This window comes from Telmatherina bonti, assembly GCF_933228915.1.
Source record: "Telmatherina bonti genome assembly, chromosome: 7".
Classification (NCBI taxonomy): Eukaryota; Metazoa; Chordata; class Actinopteri; order Atheriniformes; family Telmatherinidae; genus Telmatherina; species Telmatherina bonti.
In genome coordinates, this window is record NC_136625.1 from 32,433,699 (window position 1) to 32,443,698 (window position 10,000).

Sequence of the window (10,000 nt, forward strand, 5' to 3'; positions counted from 1 at the left end):
GTTGCTGCCATGTCATTGGCTGATTAGATATTTGTGTTAACAAGGAACCGAACAGATTAAATGAGTGGTAAACGTTTATATTTAAAATGTTTTCTTATCTTAACATAGATTAAGACAGAATCTTTATCTGTCCCTTTGTGTTCAGGAACAAAGCGAGGATGAGATTTTCTCTCTTGGATGTCTGAAAATGAATCGGCTGATATGATATAAACCATAACAGAGATGGTCTTTCTTCGTTTGTTTTGCTGAGAGGCTTTAAACACAATAAGGGATGACATATGGATTAAAAGCTGTACAACAATTAAATACACTCAGCTGTTTATGTTCTAAGCCTCCCAGACCTCCTTACAACCCACTTAACACCCCATCAGCAGCTCGCGCCATGCGGTCATTGCCCTGATGAGGAGTCATTTGCAAAGTAGAGTCAGGAGAAGAATGCAGAAGTAAATATAACAAAAGAAAATAAAAAGAAGTGGATGCTTTTTTTCCTCTCTTATGTACCACTCATGTAATGAGGGTCATAGTGCCCTGGGCTACCCAACCGTACAGACAGGAAAAATAATTTAATTCATGAGGAGGGAGAGGGGAGTGGCAGCTTTTCCATATCAAAGAGAGTTGGGAACATTTTGTTTGAGAAGCACATTTTCAAATTCTACAAATTCATTATTCTCTTTTTTATTAAAAAAAAAAAAATCCAAGCATCTGCCCTGCCTCTTTGCCTGGCTGAGGGTGTCAAGGGGGTTTCCAGACAAAAGCACCGGGGCTGAGTTCCTTGAGGCAATTGCTGACTTGGAGTGTGAAGTGCAGAAGGAATGTGTTGGGGATGAACTGGCCAAAAAGGTTCAGACAGCAAATCCCAGATGCATAGAAAGATTCATGTTCCTTTTTACAGCCGAGAGACACACAGCTCTGCCAGACTTATGCTTTAAGTTTTGATCCTCTCTGTGTCACAACGCCAGCCTTGTAGGCTTCAGCGGCTTTCCATTCACTAGAGCAAACGTCGATCAGATCACACATATTAAGGAGCTAATTGTCCCCCTTGGGTTGGGCTGTTCATTATCTGAGCCAGTGCACCAAATTCAGCGGAGCAGGAGCAGAAATAGAGGCCGTGGCAGGCTGACACATAATGGTCAGTAGATCTGCACACCACAAACAGGCATCCACCCAGACAGCCTGTGGTCGTGCCGAGCTTCCAAGCTGTGCGTGGTTTCCCTCTGTAAACAGGAAACCCCACTGTGAAATTGCCAGCTATAGTGTTGCAATTACAGACTACAGTCTGGACTCCTGTTCCCAAGCACATAACCTGCTAGCAACAATACTCTATAATTCACTTTTGTCTGGGTGTTGAATAATAAATTTTGCTAAAGGCTTCGACCGGATTAAAAGCTCTTTCACCCTCAGGAAAGCCTGTGTTTGCTTTGCAAGTGTACTTTTAACATTACACCGCATGCATTAGTCTGTATCATCCAGACTCTTTGAAAAGAGTGACACTGTTTTTGTAGAAACAAGAAAAGAAAGAAAGAAAAGATCTTTTTTTTCACTCCTCTAGAGGCAGCGGGAGCTAGGTTGGACCTCCTCCAAGCAGAGCCGTATTGGCAGGTGAACATTTAATACCGTTCACTCTTCCCCAGCGAATGCACAACAACACACCCTGCTCCCCTTTGAGCCCTGACAAATAACTCTCCTCTTTGCAGCCAACGTGTGTCTTTATTTCCACACACAATTGAGTCATGATGGGATTATCCATTGTGTGTACAGCTGCAGTCACAGGATTAGGGATGACTGGGGATGATGGCAGTGAGAACTGTTCTAACCAACTGCACAGTCTCACCAGCCAGTGACTCCACAACCGTCTCCGAGACCTGTGATCAGACCACGCGCATTATCAACAGATGATAACATTATCTTTCTTTCTACGGATATGTGCTCCAGTGATAAGGTGAGAAGGGGAGAATATAGCTGCAACATGCTGGATGCCTGACTTGCATATGCCTCTGAGTTTTGCAGCTTCCGTGTGAAGACAACATGGCTCCTCATCACAAGCTGTCAGCGTCTCTTCCTTTCTGCTCCTCTTACCTTTGTGACAACAATCCCATATTTGTGGCTGTGTGTGTGTGTGTGGGAGCGGAGGAGGCGAGCAGTGGCTGTCAGGAGTGACACATGATGACTGGGTATGCAAGACACACCATTATCACGACTCTCACACCTCGGGCAAGAACGCGTGTGCGCGAGTGAGCGTTGATAGTAGGGTGCACCTCGTCGTTCGCGCGCGCCTTGGAAGATGGAAAGCTGCGCATCTCTGCCAGCAGATGGGCCCCATGCCGATTAAACAGCGCAGCCAGCGTCGTGGGAGCAGTGCTGTTATTACACATCACTACAAAGCGGTAATTTACTGTAATTCCTGTCAGTGTCACAACAGCACTGATGCACATTTCAAATGCTGTCATGTTTCTTAGAAGGTGAGAGCTTGTGAAGCCGCGGCTGAGGTGACGCTACGTATCCGGCTGAGGTGCTCTCACAGTGCCCCCCCCCCGACCCTTGTGAACTCAAATCACGAGATGTCAAACGCAGCTGGTGATCGGCAGAGACGGTGTCCGCATGTCCTGCACTAAAACAAACTGTTATTGGTGTGTTTTTGTATGTCTTTGGTATTGAAGTCCTATTTCTTATTTCAAGTCTTTGCTGGATTATTTTCTCTTTTTTTAGGGACTTAACTGGGAAAACCTGCCACTTCTTTTGTCCTCCTCTCACCCAGTTTCCTTTCATTCTTTATGGCTGCACTGCTTGAATTTGCCAGATTTTATTAAACAATGACTAATTTGTCATCCTTCTTGCATCCTCTCTCTTCTCTAGGTTCCCTCCAGCCAGTCAAAGTCACTCCAACGTCCACTCTTTTCCCATCTTCTTTTGTTCCCTCATTTTCTCCAACAAACAAAATGTTGAAACCCTTTCAGAAAGCTTAACTACAACTCAAACCCCTTTAAAAGATCACCAGAAAGTCTGGCTGCTGAGAGGCAAAATATAAGAAACAAGGGATGGCTCAAGACTATTCCTGAGAAAGAAAGGGGGGGGGGGGGGGGTTGCCTGGGGGATGCAGTGACTCACTATGTAGATGTAAAGGGGACTAGAGTCACTCATCACCACACATGTGCCTACATAATCTCCCTCCCTCATTACAGCCAATGCCACCTACACCAATAAGAACATGCTCACACTGAATCTGCACACACACTCGCATAGGACAGCATACAAAAGACATGGCCTCTGCTTGAGTATGTCAAAGGAGCTTACTCATAATGGGCAAAACAGGCAGCAGTGGTGAATCAAGTACTTATCCAAAGCAGCTATCCTGTATAATACAGGACTCCCAGTAAGAGCAGACATTCTGGTTAAAAGCTTGTGAAAATGATCATGCTTCAGTGTCTTTCATTCTGATGTAGGTTTTCTGTCTATGACAGGTCATAGGCTGCTGTATTCTATGTTCAGGATTTTGCATATTGATTATATAAAACCTTTTTTTTTAACCTGTGAATAAAGTTTTATATGCAGATTCCTGTAGTAACAACGCAGAGTTGTAATAATAAGGTTCTGCTGCATGGTGATAGTTTTCCCAAACAGTTAACCTGTCTGCGCTTTAGCAGCTCTGTGGTGTAGTTCATCCTTCACACAGATAAAAAGCTTTGGCATGCAATTACTAAATTAGTCGAGAAATTAATTTCAACCCAGTGAGCTGACACAGAAAAGCACTGAACTGCTAAAGCAGGAGAGCGAAAAAAAAAATTCTCTTGAATTTAAAGTTTAATGGATTAATGATGTCAAGGCTCTCGCCGAGTGGATAGCGCCATAGCGTGGAGTAACTGAAGAAATTAAACTGCTTAGGGGGGGGGTTGTCAGAAAGCAAACTTGGGGTCTGTTGGTGTCGTAGCTGCCTCTGTGGTGTGCAGGAGTGTGTATCTCTGCCTGAGCCGCCTGTACCACACCAAATTCAGTCTTTTATCTCTTGTTTTTCTAGCTATTTCTCCCACACTGGGTTTGTGAAAGGCCCAGTGAGTCAGCGAAACAATGTATGACATGGGGTATTGTATTCTGAAAACCCACACAGGGACACATAATGATACGAGGGCACCTGCATCATAACGTGACTCCTTTTAATGTTTTAGGGTGGAAACTGTTATACAAGAGATTTGGTTAACATAATGTGAGCTCGACTACAAATTGGCAAGGAGTACACACCTCCATGCACCCTCAAAGGGGATGAGACATTGTGGCTCCAGTCACCTTGTAAAGTGGGAAACTGGAAATGTATCAATGTGTAAATTGCTGATATTCAATCATGTGACTCTTGCAAGCCCAGATGCTTCCAGCAAACAGAGTGGGGGCAGATAATGCTATGCATGGAAGGTCCAAAACTTTGTTAGAGTATTTTCACAGTTTAAATGTAAATTCAAAAATAGATACTTAAACAAATTGGATGGCATAAATTCTTATGTTATCCAACGAAAAAATGCCCATAAGCTCAGTTCTCCAACATCTCAAAGTATCTGTTGCTTTAGATGAGCTTGTGTGTTTAACTTCTGTTTGAGTGGATTGGTGAAAGCATTTGGGATTAATTCAGTTCAATCCAGCTTTGTTTGTATAAAACCAATTCACAACAAAGTCATCGAAGGACGCTTTAGTGACCAATCAGCAAAAGGTTGTTCATTGTCATAATCATATTTGTTAATTCATAATAAATAATAGCCCAGCTAAGTAAACCCAACCGATTGCATCAAATCTTAATTTTGAACAGATCACCCATCTTGAGGATGCGCATTGGGACAGTGAAAAGTAATCTTCCTTTTAATGGGAACAAAAACCTCTGTCAGAACAAGGCTTAGGGAGGACGCTCATCAACACCAACCGGTTGGTGTCCAAAGGACAGGAAAGAGAGACCAGCGACTCTTAGCCAGGGTTGCCGAATCAAGGTCCTTCATGTCCTGCTTAATTTTTGTTCATATGAATATGCATTTTTCATCATGAATGTTGTTGTTTTTGTGCTGTTGCTAGGTATATATGGTTAAATAAAAAACTGTGACCAGCTGTTTAACTGTATCACTCACCTAGATTCTTCATTGGAGCCCAGTCTATGTTGTTGTCCTCATTAAAAAAAAAGTGTTAGGAAAACATGGCGAATGATGCAGAAATATTAGATCATGTTAAAATTAGCTTAAGTCACATTTTGTTGCTTAGTTCTGTTATTTTGATTGGTAAAGCAAAATGGCAGCTATGGCTTTTGTTGACCTTTTGAGTTTTAATTCACCCGCAGCGCAGCAGAACTTAGCAAAAGCCTTTATTAATCAAAGTGATCTGCAAGTGATCTGCAAATCAATCACTGCAAATTGTCGTTTGCTTTGACCCCCCCATTTCATCCCAAAAAAAGGTTCACATTCCACTTTTTCCCAGTTTTTCTTGTGGAAATCATAGGCTTACTCACCATTTTTATGGCTTCACCAGGAACATCAAAGTCACATGTGAAAATTTTACAATCAGAACAGCTGAAAACAATGTAAATGTAGGGCCAGTTATCAGGGACATAAGTAGCACTCAAACTGGTCTACAGATACTTGATGTAGCCCACTACTTCATGTTACACACAACTTATGAGATAAATGTGACATAATTTAAAACCCAGTCATAGGAAATTGACTGTATTTTGCTAAAGTATAAAGAATTAACATTTTCACATTTTTAGAACTCATAGATGTCATCCTTCAGGCTAAAGAGAAGAGGAACCATCCAGCTTCTTATAAGCTTACAGTTCAAATGCTACTAACTGTAATGAACAATACTGCACATCACTTTGAGCACACACTAATATAGCTGTAGGGGAAACATTGGGTTTTGAGGCTTAAAAGTGCACACTCCTGGTTCAAATGTAAAAAGTTTGCTGAATTTAACTTTTTTTTTCTTTTACAAGAGTTTTTGTAAATCCCGCTTGTATCTTTTATACTTTTTATACAAAAAAAAAAAAAAAAAAAACATGATAATATTCTTGAGTGAATTAAACATTCATACAGTGTTTTCAAAAGGAGACTTCAAAACAGTGAGACAGAAATTGTGAATGTAATGCATCTATAAAGCCAAAAGTATTAGTTATTGGCCAATCAATCAGATTTACTATCATTTTGCACCAGGTTGGGTGTGAATTTCTTATTGTTTGAGTTTACTGTCCTGCCATAGTGGTAATTATGGCGAATATCTGAGTTGGGTAAATCCGAACGTTTTAACTAATTATCATAATAAGACTGAATGTCAGGTTTTATTTAGTCTTCATCTCTTACGTGTGCTATCCAATTGTGAACTGGAAACAACTCATTTGTAAGCAAAAAATCTTCTAAAGCAGTTGTTTTTTTGTTTTTTTTTGTCAGATTGTACTGGAGAAAAATTATTCTTTTGTTTAATATATCTGACAAATACAATACATCCAGCTGTTCTTTTACTGAACCAGCAGGTTCCTACCTTTAAGTCATGTGTCATAACGTATGGTGAGTTGTGCCTATGTTTGTAAATATGCTCAGTTTTACACCTAAAATAACAAAAGTGGACACTTCCATTGGAAATTTATTATTTGCAGCCACAGTTTAATTAGCTCAAGATAATAAATCTGCCCTTTTGTGTGTTAAAAGAAAATATGATGCAACATTGAAATATAAGAAATGTTTTTAAGCACTTAATTTAAAACCTGGATATATGTAACTACTCCGTATGCTAATATAAAAGCAGATTTAAAAATGTCAACCATCATAAATTGACATTTCAGCATAACCAGAATAGTATTACCACAAAATATATCAGTATTCTGTTTTAAATTAAACTATATGACAAGCTGAAATATTAGAGCTGTAAAAAAAAAAAAAAAAAATATATATATATATATATATATATATCCACATTTAATGGCACGTTAATCAGCTGCTAAGCGACCATATCTAAAGACATAAAATAATCTATATGAGCAGAAAGAACATCAGAGAAGAAACATCTTCATCTAACTCATCACATACAATCAACTTGGAGTTGTGTAATTGAATAAAAAAGAAAACACGTGTTTGTGTATGCCCATGAGAAAACCCTAAATGGCTGTATTCTCCGCTACAACTCTCACAATGTCACATAAAACAAATAATCATCCTTCATTGCACTATTAGCTAACATGCCATTTACACAAGCCAACATAAGAATGGAAAACATGTACATTTTCCTGTGTTAGCTTATTCTGAAAAAGGGACAAATAGAAGATTTTATTAAAATAACATCAAAAGCAAAGTTGGGTTCTGTTTCACTCCAGATACATATTAATGAACGTATTTTTAGTCCATTTGAGACTTCTTTATGATTTTAACTCCCCAGTAACCCATTAGCATTGCTAAATTGATTGTAGTAACGAACCCACAAGGAATTATCACATTACTATGCTAGCATTACCCAACGCAGCTAGCAGTTTGCTAGCAGCTTCATTATTTTTTACTCACTAATCTCAGATCATTTTTTGCTGCAGCAGGCAGCTGGTTTTTAGTCAAATAAAGAGCTAATTAACCCGCTGCTTATTACTGCCAGCAACAAATGCCATATATACAAACTATTTATGAATAAGTAAACAAAGTGAAGCATAAAGAAGCTAAAGACATCGCTCTGACCAATGTTAAGTGTAATCAAGTGGAGGCTAATGTTCACTATGAAGTTTTATAAGGAGAAGACCTACAAAATTTTTGATGGGGGGGTCCAAGCAAGGCACACACTGAATTAGATGGCACATCAAAGTATTGCTTTTTCAAAAAGGGGTCTAAAATTCAGGAAATGAACCGATTACAAGCTAAAGTGGTCATCTAAGTTAAAAAGCAAAGTAAAAGCAAACAGTGAATCATCAGCAGTTTACTTATCCTGCAGTGTATGCCAACTTTGCCACTGGACTGATGAAGTAATTTGTATCAAATAAAATGTACTTTTAATGTCTGTACAATATAATGTAAAGGGCAGGTAAAAACACTTAAGTATACCATAATGACTGGTTTTGATCCTGACTATATAATTTCTTCAGCATCTCCTCTCTCAGAACTATCTTTGGTTCTTTCACCTCACAAAACTACATGATTAAAGAAACAAATTTTTTTTCCTTTTGTGTCATTATCCTTATTAGTGATTCCTAAGGAGGTTATGTCTTACATGTTGACTCACTCTACTGTTACCTGATGTTCTTTCTTTGTTTCTGACATCCTGAATTTAGACAAAACTAGCATTGCTCTATGGTACTAGTGACAGCAGCTAGCATTTTTAACAGTTAACTGCGTAAGCGAGAAATGAAAGAGCGAAGCCAAACATAATAGTAATGTGAGTTTAAAGGCATGGCTCGTGTGATACTTTGCTGCAGATAATCTACAGAGAGCGGTAATTTCTCAGCTGTTTTTCAGGCAGAAAAACAGTAGCAGGAAGCAACAAGTTGCTTGGCAATGGGTATGGGCATGTCCCTACAAAATCCTCCAAGTTCTACATCCATGTCTACAACTGTCTTAGGCCTGGGATATTACTGCTAGCGACGTGCCTGCAAACATATCATAGTGCCCACCAATTCTCTGTGTACCTTTGGTACATAGGCCATGCACAATGATGCAAGGTAATTTTTTTGCATGCGCAAGTTGCAATATTGTGACTGCTTCAGGCACATATGTGAACAAGAGCGTGAACATTAGGTTGGACGCAAGCACAATGGCTGATAGCTTTTAAAGAGCACCTCTCGGACCTTGTTGGCAACTACCGGCCCGTTGCGCAGAGACACTCATACACTCATGCCTAACAGTTAGCAATAGATTGGGACACTGTTTACCAAAATCCCTTAGAAATACAACGATGGATTGACCATTTCACTAATTCAGAGTCCTAATGCTGTTTACTACCCTGTAGGGGTGACCTCCAGTACTGAAAGTTTTGGCCGCAGGATGCTTACATTGTTTGAAACAAGTATGCACACAGATGTAGTGGAACGTTGCTGTTTATGCAAGTGTACGCAACAGGTATATCCCAGCCCTTAATAAGTCACCAAAACAAGAGTAATTTCCCCCTCGTAAATGTTTTTTCTCCCACAGTCTTAAGTCTGTATGGTGGCTCCAAAGTTGAGGCTGGTTATTTCAACTCACCCTAATTAAGAGGCCCAGCATTGTACTTGTTTCACCTTTGCAGTTCAACTGGAACAAAATAACTCTGCTATGTTTTAGAAAATAAGGACAGACACATCAGCCAAACACAACCTTGCTGCAGGAAGCAAACATACAAACTGGTTCTTGTTGCGTGTTTTTCTCACCTGGCAAGTGTCACCCCAGGGGAGATAACAGAGGTCAGCACCCACCATGGAGGATTTAATCTGAAAGCCTGGGGAAAAGTTATAACAACCTACACCAGGATCATCATCATAATCAGCCCATCTTCATCTGCTGGAACCCCACTGTGAGTAACTATGGCAACATCCATGGAGAGACAAGCCCTTGAGGTTTGCATGGTGTTTGGGTCAATGCAGTGGCCCTAAAGTTACTTCTTACACTGCCACATAAGGTAAAATATTCAGTAATAAGGAAGAACATGTTCCTCTTATCTCAGACTTTGAGCATACCGTTGATTGAACCTGCTTATTTTTCACCACTGCTGCAATATGTTCACAAGGAATCTTCATTCGAAGGCTCAACCCAAAAGGTCATGTTTCTACATGTGTATGAATTTCAATTACTAATATTATTAGAAATTTAATGATAAAATCATAAGTAGCACATAACAGTGAGCCCATTTCTCAAAATCAGATATCTGGGAGTAATCAGATCATTGAAATAATGTCGTAGAATCATAGAATATCTATGCATAAGCTGCGACAGACTGGGTGTGCTCAGCCTCTTGCCCAATGATTGCTGCGATAGGCTCCAGCTTCCCTCCAACCCTGGATTGGAACAAGTGGTTAAGAAGATGTATGAATAGATGG